This window comes from Thermobia domestica, chromosome 2, assembly GCF_964235325.1.
Source record: "Thermobia domestica chromosome 2, izTheDome1.hap1.1, whole genome shotgun sequence".
Taxonomy (NCBI): Eukaryota; Metazoa; Arthropoda; class Insecta; order Zygentoma; family Lepismatidae; genus Thermobia; species Thermobia domestica.
In genome coordinates, this window is record NC_137455.1 from 43,063,038 (window position 1) to 43,081,834 (window position 18,797).

An 18,797-nucleotide genomic window follows, 5' to 3' on the forward strand; every position below is an offset into this window, starting at 1 on the left:
ATAGTGAGAAATGATTAAAATGGTGGAATGAAGAAAGTGGGAGGAAACAGGAGAACCCCGAGGAAATTCCAGGAACTCCATGCACTAGAGGTAAACGTTCTACCATTGAGCCATCGCAGCCCCTGTTCTGTGTTCGAGAGATTTATACGTTGTATGTCATGGATTTCTACATTAATGAAAGGATTTTCAACCCAACCATTATCACGTTGTGGGACAGGGAAATATTCTTAAACTTGAATCTAATGCTCTCAAGTGTCCTACAAGTGTTTTGTGCATTTTAGCAGAGAGTTTTTCACCTGAAGAATCAATGAAATCCCTGCGCACTGGAAACGAGAAATAGTTATTGTTTTGTATTCGTACTTCTTACAGCTGCAGCCTCTTAATCTTAAAAATACTTCTTGCATAAGAGCTCCGAGTTCCATTTTATTACAACACATTTCAATTTCTAGGCGTCGCGGATCCCTTGGCTAGGTCTCGCGGACCCCACTTTGAGAACCACTGATCTAAACTTTCAAAAATATATAAATAATAGCTTGTTACTTTTGTCTCTCAAAAAACTGGGGACATAGACCCCCTGGCCCTGGCCTAGATCCGCCACTGTTTCAAACGGCGGCATTCAGAAGAGATACAACTTAATACTTACAATCTAAGGTTCGTAAATCTAGTGTTCATGAAAATAATTTCTGTGGTGCTAGCGGTCCCTGAATTTTTTCAAGGCTGTCCCAGCGGAAATCGAACCCGGGACATCGTGCACCAGAGGCATGCGCGCACTAGTAACGATACCAGTGTTCGTAGGTTTTCTTACGAAAATTTCCCTCGACTGACACTAAATTTTCCCTTTTCGTTTCAAAATTTCCCTAGTCTAATGAGTATTCAATTCCTATGATAGAAATTATGTATGATAGAAATTGTGTGATAAGATACTTTAGCTACGTCAATTACATTTGCTTTGTGCTTCTATTTTTTAAAATTTTTCCTTAACTTTTTTTTTTATTCATAAAACCCACAAATACACTCAGCCATACAATTGATGTAAATTATGCTGCTTTGAACAGATAGACTATTGCTATTGAATTGGTTTATTCCGAAAAACAAAGAAAAATTTAAGCATGTATATTAGTCAATCAGTCAGTGCGAGAATTTCCCTGGATTTTTACGTTTTATCGAAAAAATCCCTTCTCCCTTTTTGCTAAATTTCCCTGAAACTACGAACACTGAACGTGACCAGAACGGAAGGACCCTTCATTTAAAAGTAGTGTGTTAGTGGGTCCTGCAGGGGCGTCATTTAAGGGGGCAGGTTCTGAATTTGAGAAATATAATTGCAATAAAAATAGTAACGGATTAAAGGAAAACGCAATGGCGGATCTAGAAGGTAAAAACTGGGGGGGGGGGTAGCCAGAAGCCAGACTATGATAGGAATATTATCAGTTTATTATAAACTTTGAAAAATATATAACTAATAGCTTAAATTAGTTTTGTCACTCAAAAATTGGGGGCCTAGGCTCCCCGGCCCAGGCCTAGATCCGCCTCTTGGAAAACGTGAAATTACGAGTAAAGAGTGTGACCCCCTTCTCCCACCAAGCAAACCCTCAAATGGCACTCCTGAGGTTCTGTTGCCTAATTTATGTTGTAAAATCCCTATCAACGTTTAGGCTTGTAAACCTCAAATCTTATTTTCTAATCAACCATGTGCAAGCTTAGCTTTAGTTTATTGAAGAGGGGCAAGTACAGGTGCGGAGAAACAAATTAGACCTTTTTTTTTTTTTGTATAGACCTACAGAAAAGTGTATTTTTATATCTGAACAAATATAACATAATTATCTGGAGGTAGTATCGGAGAACAGATGTAGCTATCAGGGACGTCTTCCGCTCGCCCCCTTCTGGCATCGTTACTGTACACGAATACCATTCTGAAACAGTTACAGAAACATAAAAAACAAAACAATATGTTTATTTTTTTAATTTTTTAAATGCAAGTTTCAGATTACTTTGATTTAAACTAAATAGTGTAAAAAAAATCCTTTGCAATGCATTGAAATCTGCTTGAAATTATTGTACTGATATCTATTTCTTGAGCTGCAACAATGGTAAGAATATCAATTATAAATGAGCATATAAATGCTTACTTTTGAAGCATTTTTTATATTAGTGATTTGATAATACAGTATTAGTGTATTTTATTTTCATTTTATTTTATTTCAAATGGAGATGCTAAATTTAAGTCGAGGAAAAATAAAAAAAATGAATTTCTGTCTGGTACTAAACAATGCATCGAAAGAGGAAAGAAAAGAGAGAACCCCAAGAAAACGCAAACAGATGGTGTTTGTCCACGGACCCCCCTTTTTTTTGTATACAAATAGTTTCAAACTTGTTCGAAACTGTGTTAAAGCCACAGGCATCTCTGGCGGGGGTGACGAGGGGGACTCGTCCCCCCAATATTTTGAAGTACAACATATTAAATAGTTTATCCTAATTTAATTTATTTACTAACGACAGAATAACATATAAATAATAGTAATTATATTTATTTGTATTATAATATTCAGGCTGTGAAACGATTACAACAGTGTTCTTGATATGCCTCATTAGGTTCATGAAGGAAAGCAGAAAGGTAACAAATGGAATCGAAGATAATAAACAGGTTGGGCTAGGTCGTACCATTTAAATTACTTTCTTTGATGCCCCCGTCAAATTATACATGCTAGAGACGCCAGTGGTTAAAGGCCTACTCATTATGCAGTCATCTTTCCGATGAATACATGGATGCCAAGATGGTGGATCACGGTAGTGTCGGTGTTTCAGTTAGTGCAAAAATAGTAAATAAAGCTACAACTTTATGTAAAAGATGTAAGAACAATGAAAATATACGCGAGTTATGTGAATCATGTGTTGTGAGAGTTAAATACCTCAGAACATGTTAAAGATCCAAAACAAAGAAACAAAATATCATGGTTAATGACCTCGCCATAGTGGAAAATGAAATAGTAAAAGAAAAGTGTTCTAGCTGCGTCCGGACAGAACAAGAAGTTTCGTCCCTAAAAGAAATCATACATAATTTGTTTAGTGATGTAAAGTCACTAAGCAGTATGGTTGATGATCTTAAACAACAGCAACAAGGCAACGTGATTAATAGCAATGAAGTGCAAGTGTAAGGGGGAAACATGCAGTCAGATATGGTAAGCATAAACCATTGTGATATTAATGAAAACACTGACAGCGTTTTACAAATAATAAATGTGTTACAGGAGAACATGAGGACACTAAAATCAGAAAATGAAGTATTGCAACAAAAAGTGAAGTCTGTAGAATCATTTGTTGAAACTCAAAACATCTCCAACCAGTGGACAAAAATAAGTTACAGTAGGCCCAGACCCAAATATTCTAATGTAGTATCAGGTAAAACAATTGTATGCGAAAACAGATACAGTGTGTTGGAAAACGTCGGAAGTGAAGGAGACGAGAATTCATATAAAAAACCGGTAGGAAACACGAAAAGAACAGTGCAAGGATACCCATGTACAAGGGAAAAAACTATTATGCAACCAAACGTGCCTAAAGTTACAGTGTACATATATGGTGATAGTTACAGTCGTGGACTGTCCGAAAAAGAGAATAGTAATTCTAAACAAGTCGGCAGTGCAAGGAAATATCAAGCCTGGAGCTAAAAGCGTTGATGTGTTGTCTGGTATTAATCCCAACATTGTAAATAAGGAAGGTAATTATGTAGTAATATTAAGTGGAACAAATGATGTGGCCAAGAATGAAGGTAGTGAGGCTGTTAGTAGAATTACAAACCAACTCTCTATGTTGATTAACTGTAAAACAATTGTGGTAAATATCCCTTATCGCCATGATCTTACTGAAGACTCGTGTGTTAATAAAGCTGTACAAAGCACTAACTTAAAATTAAAAACAATGTGCAATCACTTTAAGAATGTTGTAATGGTGGATATCAGTAAGTTAGGTAGAGAAATGTACACTCAGCACGGTATGCATCTCAATCAAAAGGGTAAGGATGAATTAAGTACCAAGATCTGCGAAATAGTTGATAAGGACGTAGCCAGTAAATTTGAAAGTAAGAAAGCAATAGCGATGCCATGGGTAGCACAGGAAAACTAAATTCACCCGACTCTATGAATAAAATTGCATGGGGCCGGGTGAAAACTTCAAGTCTAACGACGTCTCTTAATTTAGTTATATAAGTGGTATAATTAGTGCTCTCAAACGGGTCAGGTCAACTCGGGTCGGGTTGTCTGGTCGGGTCAGCTCGGGTCGGATTGTCGGGTCGGGTCAGTTCACTTTGGTCAACTGAGTTTAGGTTGAGTTTAAACTCGGCTGGAGTCGAAAGCTGCTGTTTTTCACTAGCTGCCTAATTAAAAATAGCAATTTTCAATTGATTTTATAGAAACCATAAATCTATTTTGAACACTTGCAGCTAGTGTCTATGGTAAATGCTTATTTTTGTACTTGTGTGTGTTCTAATTTTTAAATGTGGAAGATTGATTTTACCAATCGACTGTAATATTAATATCTACGCCAATATGGAGTCTGGATTTAGAACAAAACTAGAAGTTGTTTAAGCAACGCCAAAAGAGATATTGGATATGGACGACCAAGCCCAAGCAGGGCCGCGGTGGCTCAATGGTAGAGAATTCATCTCTGGTGCATGGTGTCCAGTAGCGTAGCTAGAGTATTTTTTCAGGGGCGGCCAATGAAGGGCCCAAGAGGATTTTGAGGGGACCATCTCCTATATATATATATATATATATATATATATATATATATATATATATATATATGTGTGTGTGTGTGTGTGTGTGTATTCAAGGTGAATGTTTCCATCTTTGTTCACGATTTTACTCTTTGGAAAACAGTGAAAATATAAGAATTTAGTACCTCAAACAACTACGATTCATTAATGCAATTGATTTCTAATATAAGTAAACAGTTATTTAATCATGGCGTTTAAAATATGTGTAGCTGGTTGACTTAAGTGGAAGCAAACACACTTTTACAGGTAAAGAAAATAACTTATAGGTTCATGCCTCTACTTGAAGAAGATCTTTCTAATCGTGTAGGCAACAGCAAACATATCCACAACTTGTTAAAGATCTAACGATTTAGCAATTTTCTTCTCAATATAAAGTAACACCAAGCTTTTCAACCTATCATGAGTCATTGAATTGCGTACACAAGTCTTTAATCTTTTCAAAGAAGAGAATGACCTTTCACATGTAGCACTAGAAACTGATATAATCACAGAGATGATACCTAGCTTGTAGGTTTCTAGGAATGCGTTTTTGTAGACACAAAGATCAACTAAATTCGTTAAGGAATCAGCTTTGGTTTTCTTCTCGTCTTCATACAACTTAATTGTTAGAGCAATCCTCATTATGCTTTATTTCTTGTTTAATTATGCTTTTTTTAAATTATGCTTTATTGTTAATTTCAATGATTATTTTACATTAATCGTGTATAATGTATAATATTTATTATACATTAAATATTCTAAATATCTTGATCTATTTATTCATATTTTTTTGCAATTAATTTCTCTCATATTTAATGAACTTTCTACTTAATTCATTGTAAACAGATGTGATTTGCTCGGATAAATTTTTTCTATCATTTGTGTGCGTGCGCCTTACAGGTACATATATACAGAAAGGGAAAGTAAAAGATGCCACCAAAAAGTACAGAAAGAGCTTAAGTTCAAAAAGTAAACATAACAATATAGTATGGAGTTCTTGCATACTTTTCATTATTGGTGGAAAAATTTCTTCTTTTACGTTTTTCTTTTCTCCACATCAAGGGATACACCGAAAAGTTTACAGAAATGAAAATAAGCTTTTCATTGTTGCATTGTTGTTCTCAATGATTTTGCATTGTAAATATTGGTTTTAAAAAATATTAACACAGTATGTTAAACTTTCAGTTAAAGAGAATTTTCCAAGAATTGTGCTATATATTTTAAATTATGCTTTATTTTCTAAAATTATGCTTTTAAAACTAGTTTCTTCTGGACCCTTAGACAATCACAATCATGTTCAAGGTACCAACCATATGTGTAAATTGCTGTTATGCTTTATATGCTTTTTATGCTTCTGGGTTGCTCTAATAATTGTGTTTGGGAGGATTTTGAGTTCTTACTTTAATGTTTGCAGATCACTCCATAATGCTGGGTTATAGGCTCGACAATGTTGTAATTTTAAAAAAGTTTTTACTTTTTGGATGTAGAGTGGTGATTGATCTGATGATTTTGCAACATGATACAAAGCGGTTTTCCATATCAGAGATTGTCTATCAATAGTAGGGAGAAAAATGTCTCCTGATAGATATATCTTTAGAAAATTCGTTTTCTGCATCCAATGAAGGAAAAGATTCATCCAAAATGAATTTGTGATATTTCGATGGCGGATGTCTAGTTCGTTTCCACGAGGAACCCCTATATTCTATTTGTTTCCGGCTCTGGAATTCGAGACCATTTTCTTTGCACATCTCCAAACATTCTTGATAAATTTGTTCGAATATTGTTCGTTGAGAGTCATATTTACCAGACTCATCTTGACAGCGTTTGAACTAGTGAATCTACAAGGATCAAACCTTCTGACATGTCTGCATCTACTTGAGATAAGGCGAAACTCAAAGTTATAGCATGGCACAAGTAATCTTAATTTTAGCAGCCCGAAAACATTCCCTCGTGTACAAATCACACTAATTTTCCGGATGGAATGATGGAGGTAAATAAATATCAGAAGTTCCAGATTTGTTTTAATACCGCATGATAATATGTGTTGAAAACAGATTTTATGGGAAAAAAAGGAATAAATGGATATGATAATTTGTAAAAAAAGTGATAGTGCTTAAGTGAATTATAAGAAAAAGCCTTGAAAAGTAATCAAGAGGAACCATTAATATGTTTTTCCTTTTTTATAATAACTTGTCCTAAGGGACAACGGTGATAGAAACTAATGAGACTTTATAATTGCAAAAAAATCATAAACCACTTAATTTGAAATTAAAGATCGATAACATTTGGTAATATAATGGGGATTCAGGCTGGCAGAGAGGGAAGGTGAAAACGGAGGCAACAGAGAGTTTTTTTTTTTTTTTTTTTTTTTTTTTTTAGCTAGCCATGTGCAAAGAGATTAACCTTGGACTTCGGGTGAGAGGTTACCATATACTCATGTGAGTTTCAATTGCTACCACTTGTAAAAGTTAGCTAAGAAAGACAGTTTGAGCATAGTTTTAGTTTCCTAGCGTAATTAGTTTTTTTGACAAGTAACTCGTATATGCAAATAGCATCGTTAATATCATCTTGTATGTTAGAATTGTCTTTGTGTAAATAAATTGTAATTAAGCATTTCGAGGTAAAACAGGTTCTTTTACTTAACTTCTACAAAGAAAAGATTAGAACTTACCTCTTATGCACAGATACGACAGCGTGGGATACTGTCGGTCAGTAAATAATATAATCTGAAGTCATCTACCATACGTAACTAAATATAATTGATTAATCATTTTTATTAATCAATAAATATGTGTTTGGTAGATAAACTCATAATAATAATAATAATAATAATAATAATAATAATAATAATAATAATAATAATAATAATAATAATAATACCAAATCATTTAATGGATGCTATGCATTTGTTCTATGTGGCCATAATCAATGGAAATCAATTACTTAGTGTACGAAGACTTTTTTCGTCCAACACAAGTGTAATGTTTTACTGCAGTGCATGTTATTTGTAAGTATGCATATCATAGTTTAGTATAACTTTCAACATTGAAGCGAATGAGAATGCCGACTGATTTTCTATTTTTCTGGTTGTTTGTCAAAAACAAAGGAGATAACTAGATAATGGACAGAGGTTAAAATGAATGCCCAGGTGGCGAGGTCAATGCAAGCATCCCACAGATTTCCGTGAATTACATCTTCCCGTAACACAAACTAAAACGAGTGGAGCTATTTTATTCGGAACGCAACGGTATTCTGCAGTTCGTAACTTTGTTGTCGAGAGATGTTTTGGAAGTAGTTTCACTTGTAGCCACTGGCAACTCACCGTTTGTCGACCTATAATAGCATCATCTGTATGTGGGGGGCACTAAGGGGGCCAAGAATTTGAGCAAGGGGGCCTGGCCTCCGTTGGCCCTCCCTTGGCTCCGCCACTGATGGTGTCCATGGTTCGCTCCCAGCTTGTGCTAAGTGGGCTTTGTGCTGGAAAAACGCCGTGTAGTGGGTTTTCTCGGGGTTCTCCTGTTTCCTCCCACTTTCTTCATTCCACCATTTCATTCATTTCTCATGAACACCATATCCGTTAGCCTCGGTGCAGAATCGAGGGACCTTAAACTGAATATTTCATTTTATTTCACCAAGCCCAAGGACACCGATACAAGAACAAGATAAAGGTTGGATATGCAAGACGAAGTGCATAGTAATCTTGCTCTTGGCCTTGTTTGGTGATCACCAAGTAGCGATGAGCGTATTTTCTTGCTTTCCGTATAGTATGGAAGACCATAATCAAAATCACATTTGGTCTTCATTTGTACCGATGAGGCGAACATCCTTGGCTCTTGTATAGAATGAAAGATAACCAAGACTACGAAATGCAGGACCAAGACTTGACTGCAAGACAAAGGATAAGACGCAGTAATGATGACCAAGACCCAGGGAGCGAATTGTTGGAATTTCATTTGTTGGGCTGAAAGTGATGAAATAAAATTAGTACTTTATAATTAATTATCATACTGTATTTTTAAATTTTAAATTACAAAATTCATATTATGTATCTTGTTACGTGCAACTATATATACTGTAAAATACGTTTTAATTACCGAGAAAGAATAATCAAAGTGGCACGGGTCCCGGAATCATAGGAACCTATTTTGGAATGAAAGTTGAAGGGTTGGAAAAAATCACAGTTGTTCTCCCGTTTCCTCAACCCTTATCATTGTAGTTAAACGATTTCCTTTTGTCTCCGCCAAGATACTCTTGCTACTGCCTTCCGAGAAGACCCCTTGCCGTCCGAGCAGGTGAGAACACTAACCTTGAAGAAAAATTTCGTCACATAGAACTAAAGCAAGAAAAAAATTCTCCCACGTCGGACATTGGTATCAGTTATAAAAAGAAATAACTAAACCTCAAAAGTGCCAAATATTCATTAAGATGCATATACAAATCCCCCGCTTGATCTAGCTAGTGGTTAACGTGTAAGACTTCGGTACACGTGGTCCGGGATTAATTCCCAATGTGAGTGCATTTTGGCGTTCACCCAGTGTCGTGACCACAGTGCTCTCAAACGGGTCGGGTTGTCGGGTCAGGCTACTCACGTCGGGTTGTCGGGTCGGGTTTTCGTATCGGGTCAGCTCGGGTCGGGTTATCGGGTCAGGTCAATCAGATCGGATCACGGTTCGGGTCAGTCGGGTCGGGTCAGTCAATTCGGATCACGGGTCGGGTCGGGTCGGTCTTCAATCCGACCCGACCCGTTGAGAGCACTAGGTATAATAGAGGTAAGAAATAATAATAATAGCTTTTCTAAGAACTATGGTACTGACACAGCTCTACAGAATGTACTAATACTCCACTTAAATTTACAATCAATAAGAAACAAGTTGGCTGAACTTGAAATTTTCTTAGATACATTTCCCTGTGATATCTTATGCATCAATGAACACTAGCTTGCAAATGAAGAAATACATTCCAACAGGATATAGGTTAGCCGCTATATTTTGTAGAGATTCAATACTCCATGGTGGTGTAGGTATATATCTGAAAAATTCGTTTAATATTGAATTCGTTGTTTCGAATGTAGAATGTTTTTGTATTGAACAGAGTTTTGAAGTAGTTGGGTTATTACTAAAAAGCATAAAAGTAATAATTGTTTCCATATACCGAACCCCAAACGCAGATATCAATATTTTCATTGCTAATTGGGAAGAGTTAAACATTTATCTTAATAAATACAAACATTACAAAGTATTCTTTATTGGTGACGTGAACATTGCCGTTCTAACTAATTCACAGGTACGAAGTCTATTCTGCGATATCCTCACATCTCACAACTATTAGTATATTACGTTAATGATCAACCAACTAAAAAATCTGCATGCCTAGATAATGTACTTACTAACGAAGATAAGATCAGAATGACGTGTGGTATCATACAGCCTTTGCTATCTGATCATGAAGGTTTGTGGCTTCTGATTCCTGTGACAGTATGCATGGATTCTAACTATGTTAGAACTAAAAAGTTTGGAATAATGGCGGAAGTTAACATACAAACATTACGAAATAATCTAAGGGAAGCTAACTGGGAAAACGTAGTTTTAAACGGTAAAAATATTTCTGAAGTCTTTCATAATTTCATGTAAACTTTCACTAAATATCTATATGAATGTTGTCCTGTAAAAGAAAGAACTACTTCCAGCAAGCGCGTTAACAAATTGACCAGAGGAAATCCCAAATGGTTTACACCTCGCCTTCAACTGCTCCGGAATAAAATAATAGCTCTTTATAACATAGCTAATGCGACAGGGTCAGCCAGTGACAAAGATAAATATAAAATATCAAGAAAATTGTACATAAAATAAATTAAGATTTTCGAAAATTGCTGCGAATGAGAATTTCATAAATAATTCAAAAAATAAGTGCTCTGTGGCCTGGTCTATTATTAACAGGGAGCTAGGGAAACAGGTTGTTGAAGACTCGATAAAGATATCCCAAAATAAATTCAATGAATATTTTACAAATAGTGCAAACAAACTAACTGGTAGGTACAAAACTGGCATTAGTTCACAAGTAGATTTCGCTTGCTCATTGACACAGACAAATATTAATCAATCTAGTACTCATTTTCTATGGACCCCTACAAATATTAGAACTGTACTCTCAGTGGTCAACAAATTAAAACGTTCGAATAGTGAGGATATATATGGGTTTTCTAACAACATGCTAAAGAAAATAATAGACATAATAGTTGAACCTTTGACCTATTTATTCAATTGCGTACTTCTCGAAGGTGAATTTCCGGAGTGCCTTAAATTGACTGTTGCAGTTCCGATTTACAAGAAAAATGATAAAACTGAGCTTAATAACTATCGTCCAATATCATTGGTACCAATAATATCTAAGGTTTTTGAGCAATGTATTAGGAATCAATTGTCAAGATATTTTGAGGAAAATAAGTTATTTCATAATATGCAATTTGGATTTAGACCTAGATGTTCGACGACTAAAGCCGTGAAAAATACGAGGGTCACTACGAAAGTTTTGAAATGTGAAATAATTTACATACTTAAAATCAATTTAACACTTACATTTTCTCAAAGTATTCATCATTACACTTTACACACTTTTGCATCCTCGAAAACTACTTTTGGAAGCAGTGTTGCCAGTCTTTTTCTTCAAGTGTTGAAAGTTCATTCTCGTAGACCACTACAGCTTCTTCAGGGCTGCAACTTCCTACGCATGCGATCTTTGATCCTGGGGAACAGAAAAGGATCACACGGGGCCAGGTCAGGGCTATACGGCGGATGAGTCATAAGTTTGACCTCCGTAGATTCTAAAAACTGAATTGTGATGTTGGCCGTGTGTGCGGACGCGTTGTCATGATGAAGCAGGATTCCACGCAATCCAGTTCTTGGACGCCGTTCCCGAAGCTTCTGGAACACTTTTGTTAGGCAAACAGTGGTGTACCACTGAGCAGTAACAGTCCTTTGTTCTTCAAGTGGAACAGTTGCAACATGACCAGATTTGGAGAAGAAAGTTGCCACCATCTTCTTCCCCACATTTCGCGGTCGCTTCACTTTCGTGGGTGGATTTTCATCTGGAAAATCCAAACCGTAGACTGACGTTTATTTTCAGGGTCAAATTGATAGATCCAAGTCTCATCACCACTAACAATGTCAGAGACGCGTCGAGAACTGCCTCCATCAAATCTTGCAAGCATTTCTTCACACCATTCCACACGCATGCGCTTCTGCTGTTCAGTCAAAGTGTTAGGCACTTAACGAGATGAAACCTTCCTGAGCCGAAGATGATTATGAAGAATTTTTGTTACTGCTGGCGATCCAATGTTCATTGTAGATTCAATGTCCTTGAAAGTTGTTCGAGGATTTTCTCGAATCATTTGTTCCATAGCGGCAATTTTGATCTGACAAAGCTGTTACCGGACGTCCAGCTCTCTCTTCATCTTTTCGGCCTCTTCTGAATTCACCAAACCACCGAAAAATTGTAGCACGGGAAGGAGCAAGGTCCCCAAATGCTCCCTGCAAACGATCAAGGCTTTGTGTCTCGTTCAAACCACTTTTGAAGTCGTAAAGGATCATTGCCCGAAAATGTTCCCTTTCGAGCTCCATTTTAGACAGCCGAATACTGCTCACATCAACAAACAAGTGAAGGGGATACGGCCACGCCGATAAGCGAGGCGAGTTGAAACTTGCTTCGCTTCTTCGTTCTGGATACCACTACCGAACGCAATTGTTGGAAATCAAATACTGTGCCACAACAATGCGTATCTCAAAACTTTCGTAGTGACCCTCGTATAATATCAGAAGTGTTAGATAATTTGGAGAATAACCTTCATGTTGGGGTTACATTATTAGATTTGAGTAAGGCATTCGATACCGTGTCACAGAATATATTATATACACTATTATGGTATTACAGGCTTGCAATTATCTTTAATTGAATCGTATATTAGTAATAGAAAACAGGCTGTTCGCATTGGAAACGAAAATCAAGTTTCATGTGTGTAACAAATGGTGTTCCAGAAGGTAGTATTGGGCCCCTTTCTTTTTCTTGTATATATAAATGATTTTCCAAGTTTTTTGCCCAATAGTTCTGTTTTATATGCTGCCACTGTTGTAAATTCAGACAAAAATATAATTGATGTTCAAAGTAGGAATAGCGAAATATTAGAGTTATCTTCTATATGGTTTAAATGTAACGGACTTACAGTAAATCAGGATAAAACAGAAACTATGTACATTAATCTTAGTAATTCTACTAGTCATTCAGATACATGCAAATCTGTAAAACTGTTAGGAATGTACGTCGATTCAAAGTTAAATTGGAATGAACATACAGAAAATTTATGTAGAAAGTTATTCAGAGTATTGTTTTTATTGCGTAAATTAAAAACTGTAATTAGTGAGAAATCTCTTATAACATCGTACAATGCTTTTTTCATTCACATTTGGAGTATGGAATAATATTCTGGGGTAATTCTTCTGGTGCACAAAATGTCTTCAAATGGAAAAAAAAAAAGCAGTAAGAATAATTAAGGGATTGCCTAAAACAGCATCATGCAAGGAAGTGTTTAAAGAAATTAAAATTATGGCAGTGCCTTCTTTATTTATTTATCGATGTCTCATGTATATTAAAGTAAATTTAGATAATTTTAATCGCCGAAGTGATGTTCATTCCTACAATACTAGGCATAAAGACGACCTTAATATGTTACAAGTTAGGTTAACCACTACTCAAAAGAGTTATAAGTATACAGGTATGAAATTATTTAATGTGTTACCACAAAATGTACGCACAATGCCTCACGACAACTTCAAAAACTTTTGTAAATCCTTCCTTATAAGCAATTCTGTATATAGTATCACTGAATTTGAAAAAAAATGTTATCAAGAGTTGAAAGCAAAAACAATGATACATAGTTAAAATTTCCTTGATAGTGTGATAAAACTTTTATATATATATATATATATATATATATATATATATATATATATATATATATATATATATATATATATATATATATATATGTTATCTTTGACAATGTCTATTGCAACAAATGTTGTTTAATGACAATAATGCATATCTTATCTTATCATATTTCTTAAACACATGCATTGTATTATCAAGTGAAAAAAATGCTAAACAGATTATCCGAAATATATTCAGTTCTAATAGTTTGCGCTAATGTTGTTCGTTACAGGCAACAGTCCTGATAGAGATCTTCTTTGTTTACGTGGCCGACGTAACCATTGGAGGTGAAACTGAAAGCCCAACCAGCAAATTTGTTTATTTATTATCTTGTTTATTGGTGCTCTTGTGGGTCATTCCCTTTCCAGAAGAATAGATACGATAGGTGAGTATATTACCATATGACTGTAAAGAAGCACACATATTTATCAATGCCGAATGGAAATTTATGTTCTTAGCATATAGAATAATTGGTCGGCATTATATAGGTATAGTAGTGAAGAGCTTGAAAATCGAACTGAATATTCGGTTCATTATTGTAGAACTGTGATTTCTAAGAGGAGAAAGAGTTGGAAGATAATCGGACGTTAATAAGAGACAGTGGTGACAGGAAACAAAGAACATCGATAAAACATGATTTTTCTTGCAGTATACTACTTGTGGATCGATGACCACAAGTACACTGTCAAGACTTTGCCTCCTACATGACCTTTTCCCTGTTTTCTTATTATGTTTCTCTCTGCTTTGTCAGATTCTGAAACCACTCTTTTACGCCATTCTCTTCCCTTCTTTCCGTATGTTTTTCTCTGCTTTTATCAGATTGTAAAACCGCTTTCCTACGTCATCCCCTCTCCATCTTTCCTCATTGTGTTTCACTGCTTGTGAAAAGACGAGCAACCGACAGCAGGTACCGAGGTTTCTTGTTCTTTTCTGTTTCCCCACCCCTTTTATTGCCCATGTTATGAATGGTGTTGCCAGGACACAGAAATACATGGAATACGCAGAAGCGCACATATAGCCATTCATGGTTCGAGATTTCAGTGTCCATTCGGCGACTATCCGGTTCATATAGTTCGTAGAAGCATTTCCACCGTCTCAAGTTATTCCACTTTGAGAAATGGCTGTTAATAGTAAGCAAGCACTTCTTCTTATTTTACTGCTCAAAAAGAAGAAACGTAGAAAAAAACATAATGTCTGTGCATCCTATGCTATCAACGAGATTGCAAACTGGCCAGTATCATACTTTTTATTATATAGCCGTGTTTGGCTTCTGTTCGGTGCCTTTATAAGGGCATTCACCCCCTCTTGAGAGTATCATATCTCGCTGTCTTTCTGGCATTTGCACACAACTCTCAACCATGACCCCAATCCACACGACCATCTACAGTCCCAGCAAACAGACAGAAGGAACCAAAAACGATAATATACCTAAATGAAAACAAAATTCAACGACAAAATGAAGCATGACTTAAAATATATATTACTTGGACGAAGTACCAATTATTGCTAATATTATGTCTTTTGTGCTCTGTCTGAATCTTGGAGACACACTTACTGTTTCTACTGATAGTAGATCGCAGGGGCGGATCCAGGACCGACTTCTGGGGGGGGGCGGTGGGTTGTCATACTGCTACTTTTAAGGGCTCCAATCTTTGGGATGGGTTTTATTTATATATATAAAATAAGAAAGTTTCCTCTCCTGGGGGGGGCGATCGCCCCTCCCTGGAGTCGCCCCTGGTAGATCGATCAGTGGCTGATGACTATTCGAAATCTAAATAAAGTTGAATTAGTTATTTTTTTGTACGGACTCTTAAAGGTTGTCTGCTCCTGATAGAAAATGTCGCAATCATCAATTATGGAGGCTGCTCGATTTTTATTTTAACTAGCTACAATTTATTTATTATCATTTTTTAAGAGAATTAGGCCAGATTGTTCCGACTTCCGGGACATTTTTTTTTTTTTTTTAGATATTTAGAACTGAATCCTTTTAATTGAGTGAGTCCCCTGGATTTCGAAGATGCTGAGATGAAGGGGGATATTAAGGTTCTCCGAATGACAGTTGGCCTGAACCAGTTTGAATGAGGTTCGTGAGGATTCGCAGGACGGATCTCTTTCTGCCAAGAGATTTGCCTTAGAAAAGGATTTTGCATGAAAGGAATCCTGTCATTAGGACTATATATGCATATGCATATTATTTCCATACATTTTTTTTGAGGTATTGTAGCTCCAAAGTCAACAAATTTTGTAATTAATTTCTCAATTTATATTATTTTGTTAAACGCAGGTAATGCTCTTCCACTTACCAATATTTTTGTTTATATATTTTTATTACTTAGAGTTCAACTTTATTTCAACACCTACGCTACTAGGCTACATGGGGCGTAGATCTACAAACCACAGTACCTGCCACCGTAAATCGAACCCGACTCCTGTAAGGGCAGCAAAGTTCTAAACACTTAACCACAAAGAAAATGAAAATGAAATTTTTGAGTTTTACATTCCATGGTTATGCCGGCCAGGCTAAAGGAGACGACGATGATGAGAAATGAATTGAATGGTGGAATGAATAAAGTGAGAAGAAACTCGAGAACCTCGAGGAAACCTACACACACGGTGTTTGTACACCACAAAGTTCACTTGGCGCGAGCTGATTTGACACTAATATCAGTCATTTTCAATCATATATATATATATATATATATATATATATATATATATATAGATAGATAGATGCAAAAAAGCCGGCTTTTTTGAATCGATGGTTTTTTTCACATAAAAACCGGCTTTTTTGGGAAAAAAAACGAGAATTTTGGAAATTTTGGCTTTTTTCATTTTCATGATTTTTCTATCTAAATAGCTTTCTTATAGTATATTCTATAGTTAGATAAGAATTCCATGACCTAAATGCGATATTTCGCTCTGAAATTCTCCATCAAGATGGATGGAGCACATGTTTTATGAATTAAAGCTAACATGAAGAATGTAGTATTTGAGGGCAATTTTAGAGGCTATTTAACTTTATTTTAACTTTTGAGTTATCGACATCTTTTTTCTTCTCTAGATCATTTTAGTTTGTCATCCGTGTTTCATTTCTAAGAGCTTAGTACAGGTACTCTAGCTTCTAGCGCAAAAGTTAAACTTGCCCGTTTTTCTATTTATCCGTCAAAGCGTACGTTTTTCAATATATCTGTCAAGCCGTACTTCCATATTTCTGTTATACTGTAGCTGTGAAGTGATTTAGCAATAATTTTCCGGACAGAACCTTGAATACCAATTTATACAAATATTCAGTAGTGGATTTAGAAAAGTACTTTAGGAGGGGTTTTTCTGATTGTTTCGTTTCCTAAAAATTCCTAATTTTATTTGGGAGGTGCCTGAAGTTTATGAGTACAGGCATAACTAATATTTCGTTTTATATGTTTATCAATAATCTTCCGGATACAACCTTAAAAATCATTTTATACTGAGAATCAGTGGCGGATTTAGAAAAGTATTTTGGGAAGGGATTTTCGTACTAATGTTTAGTTTTTCTAAACATTCGTAATTGTTATTTGACGGGAGCTCTAAGTTTATGAGTAAAGGCATAACTAATAGATATTTCGTTTGATGCAGACATTCCGTAACTTTGGGGAACGGGCTTCAGTCCGAAAGACCGCCCCCCTAACCTTCGCAAAACCATCACTGCTGGTAATTAGTAATAACGATTTAAAAACAATACGAAAGGAAGTCGGACAACTCACAGTAAACGCACTATTTCTACATTCACAGATGGAATGAAGAAAAGCTTTGTCAGAATGGTCGAATGCTGGTTGAATCCCGGACTTACCGATAGAAGCGCAAAAGCTAATCACTCAGTCATGTTTGTTGTGCAGTTGTATTTAGCTTAGCTTGAATATATTCCGCAGTCCTTTTATTTTTAGGGGGGGTGGGGGAGTTTCGTAATGATATGTTGAATCCCTCCTGTTAAAAATTCAGAAAACTTGAGGATTGGGTAAACCGTGATGGTAGTTATATAGAACTTAACTGTAGATTTGAAGAATATACAGAACCAAAAGCTGTAGATGTGCAGCCTTTAGGTGTATCATATAAATCTAAGTATTTCTCTTATGTTTTAATTTTATTTTGTTTCAAAAAGAGGGTATGGAATATTTTGAAGTAAAAATACTACATACTATTTTGCTAGTTATTTGTGTATTTTTTTAAAAAAAGAAGTGTTTTCTTTTAGGGTTGGCTGGTTTACACCAACATTTTTTTTAATAACTGGTTTAAACCCAAAAAAAAATAATAAATAAATAAAAAATAAAAAAATAAAAAAAAGAATGAAAAATGCGAATCGTGTGACCTTCATGGTGACGTTTGCAGATATCAAACCACCTGCAATAGTTTTATTTCCCTTTCACTTTTTAATCAAGGTGTCCCATGTTCGATTCTCGGTCGAACCACAACTCTTGTTTCATGCGTAAACCAAGTAGCGGTTCGGATGTCAGTTTAAGCGAAAGTCTTCTCCTTGATAACTTCGGTATTTCGTAAGGATGTTAAGCCTAAACATGCGAAACGAAACCAAACTGTATATTTCTGCATGCCTAAATGCCTGTTGTTTTATAAAGAAGCCAAGATTGCTTAAATATATTGATAGGAATTTGCATAAATTATCGATTGTCTACGTAGCTTCCAACATTAGCTTGGATTGGACTTTCAATGATATCTACATACTAAATTTGTAATTTAATACCTCTGTTTTAGCGTATTGATTATGATACGTTGACCTTTAAATTTTACATGCAAAGCAATAACATGATTTTCCCGTTATTGTCTTACATTTCAAGTAATGACGGGATTTTCCCGATGGCTAGGGCGGGAGATTCTCAATTTAAGAAATTTACTGACCGGACTTCTTTAAGCTTATGGGAGTTCTTCCGGCATAACCCCGCTGTTGCATAATAACACCAAGGCGAAACAAACTTATTTCTGTGAATATGTAATATAAATACATAAAGCAAAAAAATAAATCAAAAAAGCCTGGATTAAACCAAAAAAGCCTGGTTTAAACATCCACCAAAAAACGGGT

At 35.6% G+C, this 18,797-nt stretch overlaps 1 protein-coding gene across 3 annotated transcripts in view; it reads left to right on the plus strand.

The window, feature by feature from the left end:
• The window catches only part of LOC145671517 (uncharacterized protein C13G5.2-like), a 76,756-nt gene that overhangs the window by 36,428 nt on the left and 21,531 nt on the right, over positions 1 to 18,797 (plus strand). For 2 of the 3 annotated variants that reach the window (XM_081740717.1, XM_081740709.1), the window contains exon 2: positions 13,962 to 14,114. The exons of the other annotated variant lie outside the window; for it this stretch is intronic. The gene's annotated coding sequence lies outside the window, so the exon portion shown is untranslated. The remainder of the gene's footprint in view (positions 1 to 13,961; positions 14,115 to 18,797) is intronic. 3 annotated transcript variants of the gene reach the window in all.